Here is a 14,726-nt window from a genome sequence, read left to right as displayed (position 1 = left end):
GCTGGCTGGGGCTGTTTTAGCCACAGCAGGAATGGAGGTGTAGCACTACCATGCCCAGGCCATGCACCAGTCCTGTTCCTGCACCAGGTTGAAAGCAGCAGCTGAAAGATGACTCAAAGCTGCATTGAGCTTGTGTAATATCTCGTTCATTCAGACAATAGATTGCATTAGTTTCCTCATTTGTTTTCTCTGTTTTTTTCCCCTCCTCCTTTTCTACATTGTCCCTAATCAGAAATCTGACAAAATGCCCTCATCTTTCATTCAAAAACCAGAAAATGGAAAAAAACACAAAACAGAGTCATTATTTCACTCATGTTAGTGGAGGCAATGAGAGGACCCTATCTAGCAGCTGAGTGCCCTAAGCCTGCTGTGAGCTGAGGTCACCCCTGGGAAACAGGCAAAACACCTATTTCCAATGAAACAACTCCCAGTCAGTGCTCCTGGTTTGGTGGTGCAGAGATGAAGCCACTGGCCAGAAACACCACTATGCTAAGGGACTTGGGCACCCATGGTGGACTGGCCATGGCTGACGGAACCCCTTGCTCTTCATGTGGCCTGCCTGAAGCAAGCTACTTAGAGACCTCCTTTCAGGGGGGATACGAGAGAGTCTTGGGCAGGATGCCTGCTATGCAGACGGAGATTTGCTGTGAGAAGAGACCCTGGTGAGGGATAAAAGAGAAAGCTTCAGGCACAGTTAAAAACAGTTTTTCCTTGCAGCAGGAAAAGAAAAAAAAGGGGGAGGGATGGGAAATGCCATGCAGAGTAGTGAAGATCTGAAGAAAACATCACATTATATAACCATATTTTTGTGTGGGAGAAATAAGCATTGACAAAATTCACATGTCTGAAGGGAATTTAATTGAAAGATTAAATGTAAGTCAAGGCTCAGAGGCCCAAAAGCAAAAGATATCATGCATTAAAAGTAGCAAGTCATGCCCTTGCTTAGAAGATACTGTGTTTAAGCACGTGCTTTCTACTGGCACATCCTGATTAGACTGCCTATTAGTAATCTGAGGCTTCTTATTAACCGTGAATTTAATTTAAAGTTTGGTTTTTATTAAAAGACAAAGTACATGTCAAAGCAAGAAAAAAAAATTGTTATAGGCAGTCTCTTTTCCAGCACACACAGAAACGCTTCACTGACCACCGACGTAAAAAAAAAAGTAGACTGCACTGCGTTTTGGAGGTGAGAAATTGGAAAGAACTATTAGGTCATCTTGTCCAACTCTCAGCTAAAGCAGATGGCTTTTTCTGGGGATTGTTTACCCAAGTTTTCTAGAAAACTTTTCTTTGGACTAAATAAAGTATTGCGTAATGTTTTTAGTAATATCAATATTTTCCCTGAGCTTAAATAGCCGGATGTATTTCTGTGTGTTTAAAATATTATTTTACTGGTAGATAACTGTATGAGGTTCCCATAGCATAACAGTCCAAGATCATCTCACAAAGCTCCCTCTAAAAACTCAGTTGGCATTAATAGCTACCCTTCCCCATCTCCTAGAAGAAAGATTTTGGGGGCTATTCAGAGCTTGGCTGCTCAGAGAGACTCTGAGCAAGGGAACAAGCTATGGCTGGAGATGGCCATTGGCAGCAGAGATGGGCTCACCGCAGGAGAGCCCTTCACTCCCCTCCAGGCACAGGCAGAGAGATATGTGCCATGGGATCCTGGGTACTACAGCTGAGGGAAACAAGGAGGAAATAAGACATTTAAATCTCCACAGGCATATCCATGTGCATTTGAGGGAGCTTCGCTGAGCAAGCAAGGTACTGTTGAGAGAAAAATCCCTCAATATTAATATTAAATCAGATGGAGTTCTCTTTAAAGAAGCATGTTAATATTGTGCTTCAGAGTTATTAAGATTATTAGAATTCATTTCAGAGAAATGTAGGTCACATTCTGCACCAGTGGTTTGACGCATAAGGGAGCATAGCAGTCTCCAGCAGCCCTGTTTTCAGCTCCAGCCCAGCACCGGCAGGTACCAGTGAGGGAAAGAGCAGATGCCGGCAGAGCAGCATGGGAGCACATCCTGGCCTCGCTGGAGTCACTAGCACAACTCCCACTGGCACTACCTTCCTTTTACATACACTTTTCCCAGGGAAAGGGGAGCTGTGTTATATCTCCTTTGCATTTCAATTATTTATTGACAGAGGTCTCACAAAGCTGGGATGTAGACCCTGACTCCAGCTGAGCTACTCAGCAAAGCAGCACGAGGGGGATGGAAAGGGAGCGTGAGAGTTGCCAGTACAGCATAATACAGACAACAGGGAATAGAGAAAGTATATTTTTATTTCTTTGTTTCAGATTTCTCTTTTAATAAGGGCAAGGGAAGAGGCAGAAGTTGTAAGGTTAAAGAGCTGAATTCTTATCATTTGACTTCTGTAATTAGCTTAATGAAATGCCAGTGTCCAGGTCTGGACATAATAAGAATATGGAAATTGCAATGAAGCTTCATGCTGTAAAGGCAATTAGGAAAGCAAACAACATATTTTAGCAAATACTTTCTTGAAAGAAAAGATAATAACAAGGCATTGAGGAGACATCACCTATTTCTCTTCATTGTCTCCCTTAAAATAGACTAAATTGCAATGTAAAGTCATACCTCAGCTTTGCTAAGGCAAGACTAAAAGCAGGCTGGTATGAGCACAAGTCCTGCCTTTCTTTTGATCACAACAAACTTGGTTTTTTAACACTGAAAAGCTAATGTATTTGACTGAAGTAATTTAGCAGGGAATTATTGAACTGCTGATTGTGTTATTTTACAAACAGCAGTCTTCATCTTCTGTCTACTTTTAACACTGACAAATTAATCTAACAGTAGAGACATAATAGGATACATAATTACAATACAAATGTTACTATACAATGGCACAAATATATGTAAAAAATCCAGAAAGGAAATTTATGTTTCTGTTGTTGAAAGAAATTATTTTAAGGATGACTAACTCTCCTCCTGGCCACAGAGCTCCCCATCAGTCATAAGATTCTTACAAATTGTTGCAAGTTGAAAGATGCTCAGCAAGAATTCTAACAAAAACTTCTACAAAACCCCACAGAATTTTACAGCAGCTTCTGTTTAATTTGTGATTCTAAAATAGAATCAATTTTTGTTCACAGCAAAACCTCAGAACTAAGAACTTCTGCATATCTGAAAAAAAACCCTTGTGTGATATAATCAATGTCCCCTGGCTGCTCTGGGGAGTTCTTGATGCCATCACCCTATTTCTACATTTTCCATGTGGCTCCTTGCATATGTTACATCTCTATTGACAAAAATCTGATCTGCATTTTGTGCTGGTCCAGGCATGACGCATCTTCTTGTTGACCCATGGGGTCTTGGGAAGCAGGCTAATACTCAATGGCTAGGGACTTTCTCTCCAATGCAAGGATGGTCAGGATGGTTGGCAATGAGATTAGTCATATACTAACTGCTGCTCACAGCTTCATAGTGAGACTTAATCTACCTGCATGCTCAGCAAACAGTGCACCACCGTGAAGGATACAGCTTCAACATAAGCTCAGACTGTGATTTCCACTACCATAACATAAACAGTCAGCTTGCAAGCAACCCCAAAGCTAATAGTTACATTAAAGAGCTACAGCTTCTTCACTTATAATGCAACTGATTCCTATCCTCTGGCACTCATGCATAAAGTGAGACTTACCATACAATTCCTTGGGGGTGAATAGCCAACAGAGAAGCTATAAAGGCAGTTCAGCAAAAAAAACTGACTCACTAAACAGAACACTTAAATGCAGTGCCACAGTATAAAAAGCCTTGAACTGTCTTTATGTGTTATCTCTACACTGGCTTTTCTGCAAGGAAGTCTACTGGGAAAACAGCGCCAAGGGGTGGTCTGCAAGAAAGGGTAAAGGGTTCACCCCAGTTATGGCAATAGCCCCCATGCCAAGGCCAAATGCTGATCACAGTGGTGCTGTGCAGACATATCTGGGCCAGGACTTGCAGCTGGGCTGAAGTTCAATGCACTAGAGATACTGGGATGATGGTCTGGGGACAGTTATTTTCTTAATCATCCGAGTATCTATTAAAATGCAAATTGGCACAGCAATTAAGACTAATTAAAATAAATAATAAATGATAATAAGAGACCAAAATGGTCTATTTCAAGGCAGTGAAATACAAGCTTTTCCTTATTATTCATTATGACCTAGTTAAATATATTCATTTATCCAGAAATCTAACAGCCCGAATTCCAGGAGGATAGGTACCTCACCATTTTTGTCTCCTCTCTCCCTATCTAGAAAACATAAATGCTGTTGTGCTGAGTATCCTTGAAAAACTGCTGAAGCAAATGCCAGGAATAATTAGATCTGATTGGGCTGTAAACATTTTTAGAGAAAAATAGAATCCCTTTCAGAAATCATCAAAGTAATTATTACACTACAGGATCTCTAAGCTTGAGAACAAAGGAAAAGAAGAGTATTTGTTTTGGAGGTTATTTTATTTTGGTCAGAAATCGCTGCATAATCTGATTCTTATTTTCCATCGTTAATTTTTTTTAAGCATGACATTAACCTCCACTAAACATGTCCTTTTGCATCTGGGCTTGCTCTTCAAAGTAAACTGCACCCATTTCTATGCATATATCACTGTCAGAATATCTGTTGTCTAAATTACAGATGGAGTTTTGGGTGAGGGAACATTTTCAGAACCACACCAGGTCACAGACACAGGGCTGCTGTAGGACCTCAGGATGCTGCAGGGTTTTGTTTGAATCTGGGACTGATCCTGGAAAGTGGTGTTAGGATCCTCCGTGGGCAGCTAAGCAGGCACAGCACACCAACACTACCTTGGGTTTTGGATATGTTTGGTACTTAATATCCAGGGAAAGTCAAAGGGACCGCAGAATAAGCTTTACCCCTAAGTCAAGACCAAGAGATTTCAAGCTTGCACAACTCAAAAGAACATTATTATAATTCTTTAATGTTATGATCACTCTTGCATAATGTGCTTATAAACTACTGCGAAATATTCAGTGTATTTCTGATATCAAGGACTTGCGGACAGCAATTTCAAACAAATAGATAACAAGTCCAGCTCCATGTTCAGAAAGAGCCACCCTCAATCCAAGTTTCTCAGAACCAGTGAAAAAAAATCTTTTAAGTTTAAATGCACTTTGCCTCTTCCCTGATGGCCACCTTTATATAATATTGTGAGGGCTTTCTGATTTCATTCTTGCTTGAGCTGAGCAAACATAATCAAAACAGACCTATCTGTCTGAGCCCTTGCTCTGGTATCAAAGGCTCTGTGTGCCGGAGTTTATTGCAACAAATCAAAATCAATGAATTTTAAATGGAAAGTCATTTCCACTGGTATTATCGTAGATATAGATGTGGAAACAACATTAGTCACAGTTTGCTGAATGATAGGCGTTTATGCCTTATTGCTGTTTTATGACTAACACTTCATGAACAACCACTTCCATGCAAATACAAACCCTAAATCTCCCCACGTACAGGGTAACCATCACTGCAGAATGTGAACGTATTGCATTTCATAACAGCCCTATGAGATACAAAGTGTCAGATGATAAGGATGTGAGCTGCAGAGATTAAATGATTTGAGTAATTCCCATAGACTGTTTTTTGACAGAACCAGAAAATTAACTCAGAATTTCATAGTCCCTGACCAACATTTTAGTCTCACCATTAGCATGATTCAAGTAATCTTTATTCCTAGTGCAGTGGTTGTGGAAGCAATAGGCCATTAGGGATTGCTGTAGATACCATATACACCCTTGGGTAAGGGCTTTACATTTTTTCTTTTAATCCATGCACGTGCTGGGCATAGCAAGACCAGGCACACAAATACCCAACAATAATATGCATCTACCCAAGGCTTGAGTAAAGTATTAAACAATCTTTAATACACAGCTGAGGCTTTGGCTTTCCTTTGAACCTGGCAGATGAGACTTTCAATAGCATAATGTCCAGTAGGATCAAAATAGGGACTTTCTCTGCCCTTCATTCACAGAGAAATTTCCCACCTGTTTCTGCTTGCTCTTGTGAGGCCTCCTATGCATGCTGCAGCCTCATCTTACTCACCTACACAGCAAATTTTGCAGGACATGGCAGTGTGGCTCAGATCATTTGCTTGAAAGTCTCTGTGTCCACATCAGATTTCTGGTTGTTTCACTGATTTTTCTGAGGCTTTCTTCCCTCACCATCATTCCCCATCCCCTTTGCTGGGGAAGCAAAGGCACTGTTACACTGGTAACAGTATTAGGCATTTACAAGTTATAAAGAAGAACTCGTGGTTTAAGCCCAGGCCGTAAATTAGAACCACGCAGTTTCTATTCCCCCTCCCCCCTCCACCTTCCCCCCGCTCCTGGAGGGACGGGGAGGAGAATCAAAAGAATGCAACTCCCACGGGTTGAGATAAGAACAGTTTAATAACTAAGGTATAACACAAATCACTACTGCTACCACCAATAATAATGATGATAAAGGAAATAACAAGGGACGAGAATATGATACTGCCTGCCGGAAAAAGAGCCCAACTGAAAAGAGGACGTGCCCTTCCGGGTAGCTCCCAGTTACATCCCCGGGCATGACGTGCTGTGGTATGGAATACCTCTTTGGCTAGTTTGAGTCAGGTGTCCTGTCTGTGCCTCCTCCCAGCTTCTCCTCCTCCCTGGCAGAGCATGAGACTCACAAAGTCCTTGGTCAGGGTACTGACCAAGTAATTCTGACCAGTAACTGAAAACATCGGCTTTATCAGTATTATTCCCAGGCCGAAAGTCAAAACCACAGCACTGCACCAGCTACCAAGAAGGAGAAAAACTGACTGCTGCTGCTGAACCCAGGACAGTATCCACCCCTTATTCCATACCATTCACATCATGCTCAGATCCCACATTTTCTGTATGCCCTCACTCTCATCTCAGTGCACTGTTATCGTAGTCCACGGACCAATTCCTATAAAGCTCTTTATTTTACAAGCCAGTTATTTGGAGAAATAGATGAGCTGGGTTTTTTAAGTTGGGATAGTTCTAATTTCTTTCTAGACTGGAGTAACAAACTGAAATGAACCTGCCAGCTGCAATCTTTTCATAGAAGGATCAGAAGCTAGCTTTCATTTTAATTTTTTTTTTTAGTTATTAAGCATGTAACATTGACTGCATCAAACTATAAATCACCGGATTTTAATTCCAATAAGTGACTCTTACATAATCATTGAATCACAGAATGGTTTGGGTTGAAAGGGACCTTAAAGCTCATCCAGTTCCAACACTTGCCATGGGCAGGGACACCTTCCACTAGACTAAGTTACTCCAACCCCCATCCAACCTGGCCTTGAACACTGCCAGAGATGGGGCAGCCCTCTGGGCAATCTGTGCCAGCACCTCACCAGCCTCACAGGGGAGAATTTCTGCCTAATGTCTAATTTGAATCTCCCCTGTCAGCTTTTGACCTTGCTCTATCCCTACAGGCCCCTGTCCAAAGCCTGTCTCCAGTTTTCTTGTCAGCCCCTTTAGGCATTGGAAGCTGCTTTAAGGTCTCCCTGGAGCCTTCTCTTCTCCAGGCTGAACAAGCCCAACTCTCTCAGCCTGTCTTCATAGCAGAGCTGCTCCAGCTCTCAGACCATCTTTGTGGTTTCCTCTGGACTCTACAACAGTTCCATGTCCCTCTTGTGTTACAGGTCCCAGAGCTGAACACAGTACTCCTGATAATGTTTGGCCACTATGCATATAAGGAAAAGTGACGGCTAAAAAGAGTTCATCTGTGTAGCAGCTATTTCTTCATTTCATTTCTTTGCACTATCCATCAAAAGAATACAAGTTTCCAGACTATCTTGCTGATATCACATTCAAGTTTAATGAGCTTTTTTTCTCTTGAACTGTATGTCAGATAAAGAAATATTCTCTGAAATACTTGTAGAAACTTTTAGAAAACAAAGTCCTGTTTTCAGTACATGTCCCAGCAAAACAGTGGCTGCGTGACTCCAAGAGCCAGAGCTCAAGCTCACACTGATTTGGATACTTTTCAACTAGTAGCAGTATCTACCAGCTAAGGCAAAACCTGATTTTTTTTTAATTATTTAAACCAAAGACAAGCTGTCAGTATTTTGAGCTTGTTGACACTATAAAAGCACATAGTAAGTATTTCTATAACAGAAAGACAACAGAAAATCAATTTTTTTCATGCATGAAGGGGAAAAAAAACAACCAACCCCAAAAACAAAACACAAAACAACAAACCAACAGTAAAATATGCCAAGAAAGGACAACAAGTTTTCCTTTTAGTCATAATACTGCAAACATAACTTTGTCCAGGACATGACTTATATTTCTGTGAGCTTACTGAAAACTTGTCCCTACTTTCTGCACCCCAGGTCCCATTTGAGCAGGTTTGAGAATCATAGCTAATCACACTGGGAACAGTTGACATTGTGCAGAAGGAACCTATGCAATGGATGAGCCTACAATTGTCTGGGAAGTTATTACCTCTGCTAACCTATAAAAATGCTAAGATGGCTGTTCTGATGCAGCTGGGTTTTCACCACTGAAGAAACATCTCATGTCTGAGATCATTCCCAGCTGTTTTCTGAAGTTATCTCCAGAAGACAGCAGGATTACACAAGTGCTGGTTTGTTCTTCGTGATCTCCAGTGACAGTGCCCGAGAGGAAGCATCTGTGTATTACTGGATGTGAAACCTAGGAGTCACAAGATGGCTCAATACAAGCTGTTTGAAGAGAAATAACCATCCCAAGTTCAGCTTGGGGTTTCTCCTGAGCCTGCTGCTCCCATGAACACTGGGGCCGGACCAACATGCACACACCATACGGCAGGGCACAACCTGCTTGGCAGGCTCACTCTTTCCTAACGAAGAAAGGTGCATTTCAGATGGTCTCAGATCATTGTCTTAGAATCATGTCATCATGTAAATATTGATTTGCCTTTACCAGCTTTTCTGCATTCTGCAAATTATCAGCTACAGTACTTCTGGATGGCTGCAACATCTTCAGTGCTGTGCTGGATTTCTGTTTCTTTTCTTCCCCTCACCTAAAAAGAGTTGGCTTTAGCCAAACTATTTCAGAAGATGGTATTTATTTGAAGTTTTTGATGGGAAGGTTTCTGGGGACTACAGTGATTTCTCTGGCCATGTTCAGAAAAAAAGAGACTCAGAATAAAATGTATGACCTTCTCAAGTCAGAAAATGGGTGCTTTGATAGAACCCTGCTATAAAAACGTGTTTGAAAGCATGAGTGGAAAATGGTAAGGAAGCAAAAAAAGCAAAATCTACAAAAGATGTCACAAACTGAAATTGCTATTTTTTGGCCATCTCTGCTTCTGGAAGCTGTTACATCAGCACTAAAGAATGACATTATGAATCAAAAAGTAATTACAATAAGAATATAGAATCATAGAATAGTTAGGGCTGGAAAGGACCTTAAGATCATCTAGTTCCAACTCCCCTGACATGGGCAAAGAAGTCAGATCAAATGAGTGGGAAGTGCCCTCCAATAAACTTAAATGAAATTCTCTTTGGTAATTACAATTAAGCAGTACAGCAGACATCTTATGCAATTCTGTAGCAATTTGTAATTCTGCAGTAGGTGGCTATCAAATAAATTTTTCTTCTCTAAGTAAATTAACTTCAAATAGATCGTTCCCAAACATTTTTGTTTTGTTTTACATTCAATTATCAAGAACCCCCCAAAGATCCATACATTAGACTTAGCTAAATTGCTCAACACTGAAAAGGAATCAGGAAACAATAGTACAAAATGCAAAATTAGCTATGACTAATAACCTGAATAGAAATTCAAGATGATGAATCACTGATATGTGTTCCAACATATATGAAACCTACTATCTTGTGTGTCACAGCATTTTCAGAGTGATGCTGGTTTGAGAGCAAGCCTTGCTTTTTCAAAATCGTATTTAAAGATGTATGTAACATATTTGTATGCAACATATTTTAAAGGAGAAACTTCTATGAATTACTATAGTACAATTTACTGTGCCATATTCTGTTTGTATGAAGCAAGATTTTAAATCTAAACGATGATGTATGGAGTAACTTTGTGGTATCCCACCTTTGTGCTTTTATTCTCAGCTAAATCCGGTTGGGTTAGTGAGAGTTTTGCTTATTTGTTCAAACCAGTTAAACCCTATAGAAGCATCTTTCACATAACTGCTGGAGAAAAGGAATTTAGATGGCAGTAGACTAGAAGTGTTCAGTGTCATCCATAGTCCTAACAGAGGAGCTGTCTGCATACCAAGGGAATAAAATATTAATAGTTCAGGAAAGCCATGCCAAAGACAAATGTGTCTGCTATTTTTACTGTTGCAGGTGACCAGACTTTGAATAAGCTGAAATCATATTTAGAAATCTGCTTCAATACTTCAAGCTCAGATGACTGAAGTAAAAAAACTGTAATCAGCAGTGGGTTACAAAAATCTGCCTTTCATTAGAATAGATAACGAGGATGCAAGTAAGTCAGATCTTTTATTGAAGTGTCAAATGGTAACTGACTTATCATTCACTTCTGAATTGAAAGCTACTCATACCATGAGAACAGAAATCTCATTTCAACCTATTTCAATATAAATTGATTTTTAAGGGTCATTACATAAATTAATCTTTAGTAATGTGGTTCTGAACATGTCCAGAAAAGGCTATTAGAGCCTTTGCAAATGACATTTTGACTTGAAGGAAAGTTTATATAATCCACTTTGAGAACTCTTCATAGCCCTAGTAGAATTAATTCACACAGGTGTAGCTTTCAAATCAAAAGGTTTTTTAATTTTGTGTATTATGCAGGGACAATATGGAGGATATGAAGAAGTTACTACTCTACCATCTGTAAATAAAGAAGCAAAGCTGCATCTTATGCACATGCCTCCTGCATAGTCTACAGCAAAGGTATACGTAGGTCTGACAGAAAACCAGTAACTCTTTTCTAAGGAACTTTTTAAAGTTAATTTTATCTCTTTCCAAACTCCCTATTTGTTAACTGAACAGCTAGAAAGTTTTGAATATCTAAAATGCATACACCATGGATTACCTTCCTCTGCTACGATCACATTAACTGAAGTTTGGCTGCATTCCAGAAATGAAAAAAGCCTTCCTTCACTGTTAATTAGCAGCAGTCTAATTTCTCAGCAGAGAAATCTTGTCTTGGTCAACACTGGGACTCATCAGACCATTCTCTCACACCAGAGATAAGTAAGCATGGAAGACAGCAGAGAAATGGCTGTCATACACTGTTGTTGTGAGATTTAGCAGAAAGTGCTTGTTTACATCACAGAATTAACTGAGAAGAGCCCCTGGTGGCTATACCACACTGTTAGCAAATAGGGGAAAATAAATCTGCCCTGTGTGTGTCTGGCATTGTGCAATTTAATGATAAAGGGCAGAGGCAGTAATGAAATGCACAGCTCCTGAGTGAGACCTAAATGAAACTCATCTCTGGTGTTTTTAATTTTCAGCATATAAAAAAAGAAGAAAAGAAAAAAGACTGTCTCTTAGACAAGTCAGATATCCAACAAGCAGGATACTTGGATCAAAAGCAGCCTAGCCCTTTGCCAGTACTCTGACTCCTTGGCATTGCTCTTGGGGCGGGAGGCATGCCACATACCCTTTGCTCCAGCAGCAGCAGCCAGCCGGAGGAGACCTGCTGTCCATGCAGAAAGGGTCTGCCTGCATCTCCTGCCTGCTTCACAGCCCAGAGCACACAGCCCCTACCTGGCCCATCACCATCACTGCCAGGGTCACACCATGGCTCTGGGAGCTGCTTCAGCAGCACTGTGGGTATAGCTGTGTGATTTAGGGAGCAATCAGTCCTCCTCTGCTGCCTTGTGACCAGGGGAAGACAGAGCAACTGTGGCTATGTTGGAGGTGACTGTTCATCTGCAATGGCCATGTGTACATTCCCATGCAAACATATGCTTTTGGGCTCTGCCTGATGGTGGGGAGCAAGGTACAGCCTTCACTGAAAGGTTTCTCTCCTCTGACAACCCTGATTCCTCATTCTAAGTCAGCGCCCAGTTAAAAGTTATTTTACCATTCACCACTGTTTGCTTCAGTCATTAATCTCTTGTATGGCAGTTTGTCAGATGCTTTTAGATTAGTAATTTTTAAAGTAGCCATTATCTGCCCAGTTCACCTTACATTGCATAACCTAAAATTCAGGGATCAAACAACAGCAAATCAGGAAAATCAAGACTTGCAACACAGCCAAATTGATCTTCTGCCATAATTATGGAGCTGAACACTGTTTTAGGGATGTTGTCCATATTCACAGCCATTCAAATAATAATGGAAATTAGTTGCTGGGATGCTTGGGGCAGAAATCACTGTCATGAATAACTGAAATGCCTGAAATAAAGATTTCACTGGTGCTATTTTCATTTGTTTGCTCCTTTCTAAAACAGTTCAATGGAAGAAAGTACAGAGCAGGGAAGCAAATGTTAATTTATAAGGTTTCAGATGATACTGAAAAATTAGCAAAGAGGTATCAGAACCCAGTAACTTGTATAGCTACAGCACACCAGCCTGCATGACAATAAATGAAACAAAATGCAAAGAAGAGACCAAATAACTGTGCAGGAGCTACACATTCATTGGCAAAGTAATCTGCAGTATAGCCACATAAATTATGCTTAACGATAACAGAAGAAGATAGAAAGAAAGAGAAGGATAATAGGTGGAATAGCACATTCACCTCTCAGGTCACTTCAGTGAAAACTTGACTTGCTAAAATGGGGAGCGGGGGGGGCAAGGAGAATTGTTTATTGTCTCATAACCACTCCAGTTTTGCTCATAAACTGGTTTAACCACTGTTACAAGTAACTTCCCTTTTCTTCCCCTTTACTTTTCTTTCCCCTTCCTTTACTTTCCCTTTCCTTCGCCTTTTCCTTTCCCTTCCCCTTTCTTTTCCTTTGCCCTCTCCCTTTTTATTTTGCCCCCACATAGGCTCAAAACTACAAAGTGATGCAGATGCCTGCAGCAGTCCTGGGAGGCCTTTGAAGATTGGCTCAGCTGTTGTATGACCTTGGGCAAGCAGCCTGCTTGCCTGCTCCATTCCCCAAAGACACCAGTCCATGGCATACATGGCAGCTTTGCTAAAGAAATGCAAGAGCTGCAGCAGAGTGAGCCTCTGCTTCTGACCCCCACCTGCAAACTGGACTGCAGTCAGTGAGTTTGCTCAGCTTAAAGTAAAGTCTAAAACAGAGAAGCAGCTGAACCTTTTTCCCCTCTCATTGAAAGTGCTTGATGTGCAACCACCAAAAATAGTGGAAACTTTTGAAGTCACAGTGTAATATTATAGACATGAACTGAAGTCCAGAGAAACGGTTACAAGTTGCACTGACATTACTTTGTGCACTGGCTTTTGCCTGTTTACTGATGCTTTCTAATTTGTTGATGCCCTTTCCACAATGTGATTCTGAACAGAGGAAATCTCCAAGCACCTCAGGGAAAAACTCTGAAGATGTCAGATTTTAAAAAGCTTCTTTTAAGTCTCCCTCCCCCAGCTTACCAAATGCTTTTACGAGCCTATTAGCTTCATTAAAGAGTCAAGAGAAAACCCATCAGGATTCTGTGTTTTCTCTCTAGTGATTCAGAGACATTTATGGCTTGGAAATGCACATTTAGGGCATCCCAGACAATGATGAGAATGTATAGGGACCTTACACATCACTACACTTTTTAACTTTGTGAATTAGGAAGATTTCTGTATTAACCGATTGATTGAGGCCCTGTTAAAACACACTAACTTATATTGTTCTCCAAATCGACTTTATTTTTATAATTAGAATAGCTAATATGACAATTTTTGGGAGAGAAATGTCTTTAGTGCTGAGGATTACTGTGTCTCAGGAATGGCTGCCTCGAGCTACTGAAAAAGCAGACAGGCCCAGGACCAGTGAGTGCTCTCCCAGCAGCCTGTAAATTGCAGCATTAAAACATCTTAGCTTCAAAAGGTACTTTTCAATAAAGGTGGCTGTGTCACCTGTGAAGGGCATCTGCGATTAAACCAGTAAACACTCCTTGCCTGTGCAAGCTACTGTAGGAGAGCAGAGCACGTGGGAGATTTATGGATATTTCTCATTTCCCAAGTGCCATTTGCGAGGAACAAGCAGGGTTCAAGAGAAATTACCATGCCCTTTGCCAGCAAACACAAGGTGGACTCTGCCAGTACTGAGCAGCTATTTCTAGACAACATAAAGGGCTATGATCAGCTCTTTTACCTTATCGAATCAATGGATTATACAGAGATGCAATCTACTTTTATTCAACAAAGTGACTTTAAGGAAAAATCAAAATATCACTGATTTGACCCCATGTTCACCATGGAAATTGCTAGATTGTGTCTTGAAGAAGACACAGAGGTCACCTCCTGTTTTCCAGCTCTTCTGCATGTTTGACAATCTGGATTTTTTTTTTTGTCAGTGGTATTGTCTCCAGTTCAGCATCAAAAGGTCAAAACCTCTTTGTCTTTCATCCAGATATGGTTTTTTTATGACAGAGTAGGCCTACACAGTTGTTTGAAGGTGGGCACAAGCCTTCTGTGCCTCATCACTACAGCAGTTAGCCTGCATGGTGTCCAGCAGGGCCAGCACCTGAGCAGAAACACATTTACTCACACTGAGGAGAGGGAGCAGCTGGAGCCTGAGCAAAGTCAGGAGCACTTGTCAGAAGCTCTCGCCTTTCCCACCACCTTTGGCAGATACACTCAGGCAGCGTCTGTTGGCT

The sequence above is a fragment of the Psittacula echo genome (genome assembly GCF_963264785.1).
Source record: "Psittacula echo genome assembly, chromosome: 5".
NCBI classification, from domain to species: domain Eukaryota; kingdom Metazoa; phylum Chordata; class Aves; order Psittaciformes; family Psittacidae; genus Psittacula; species Psittacula echo.
The sequence above is the reverse complement of the archived record's forward strand: the minus strand, read 5'-3'. Positions refer to the sequence as shown.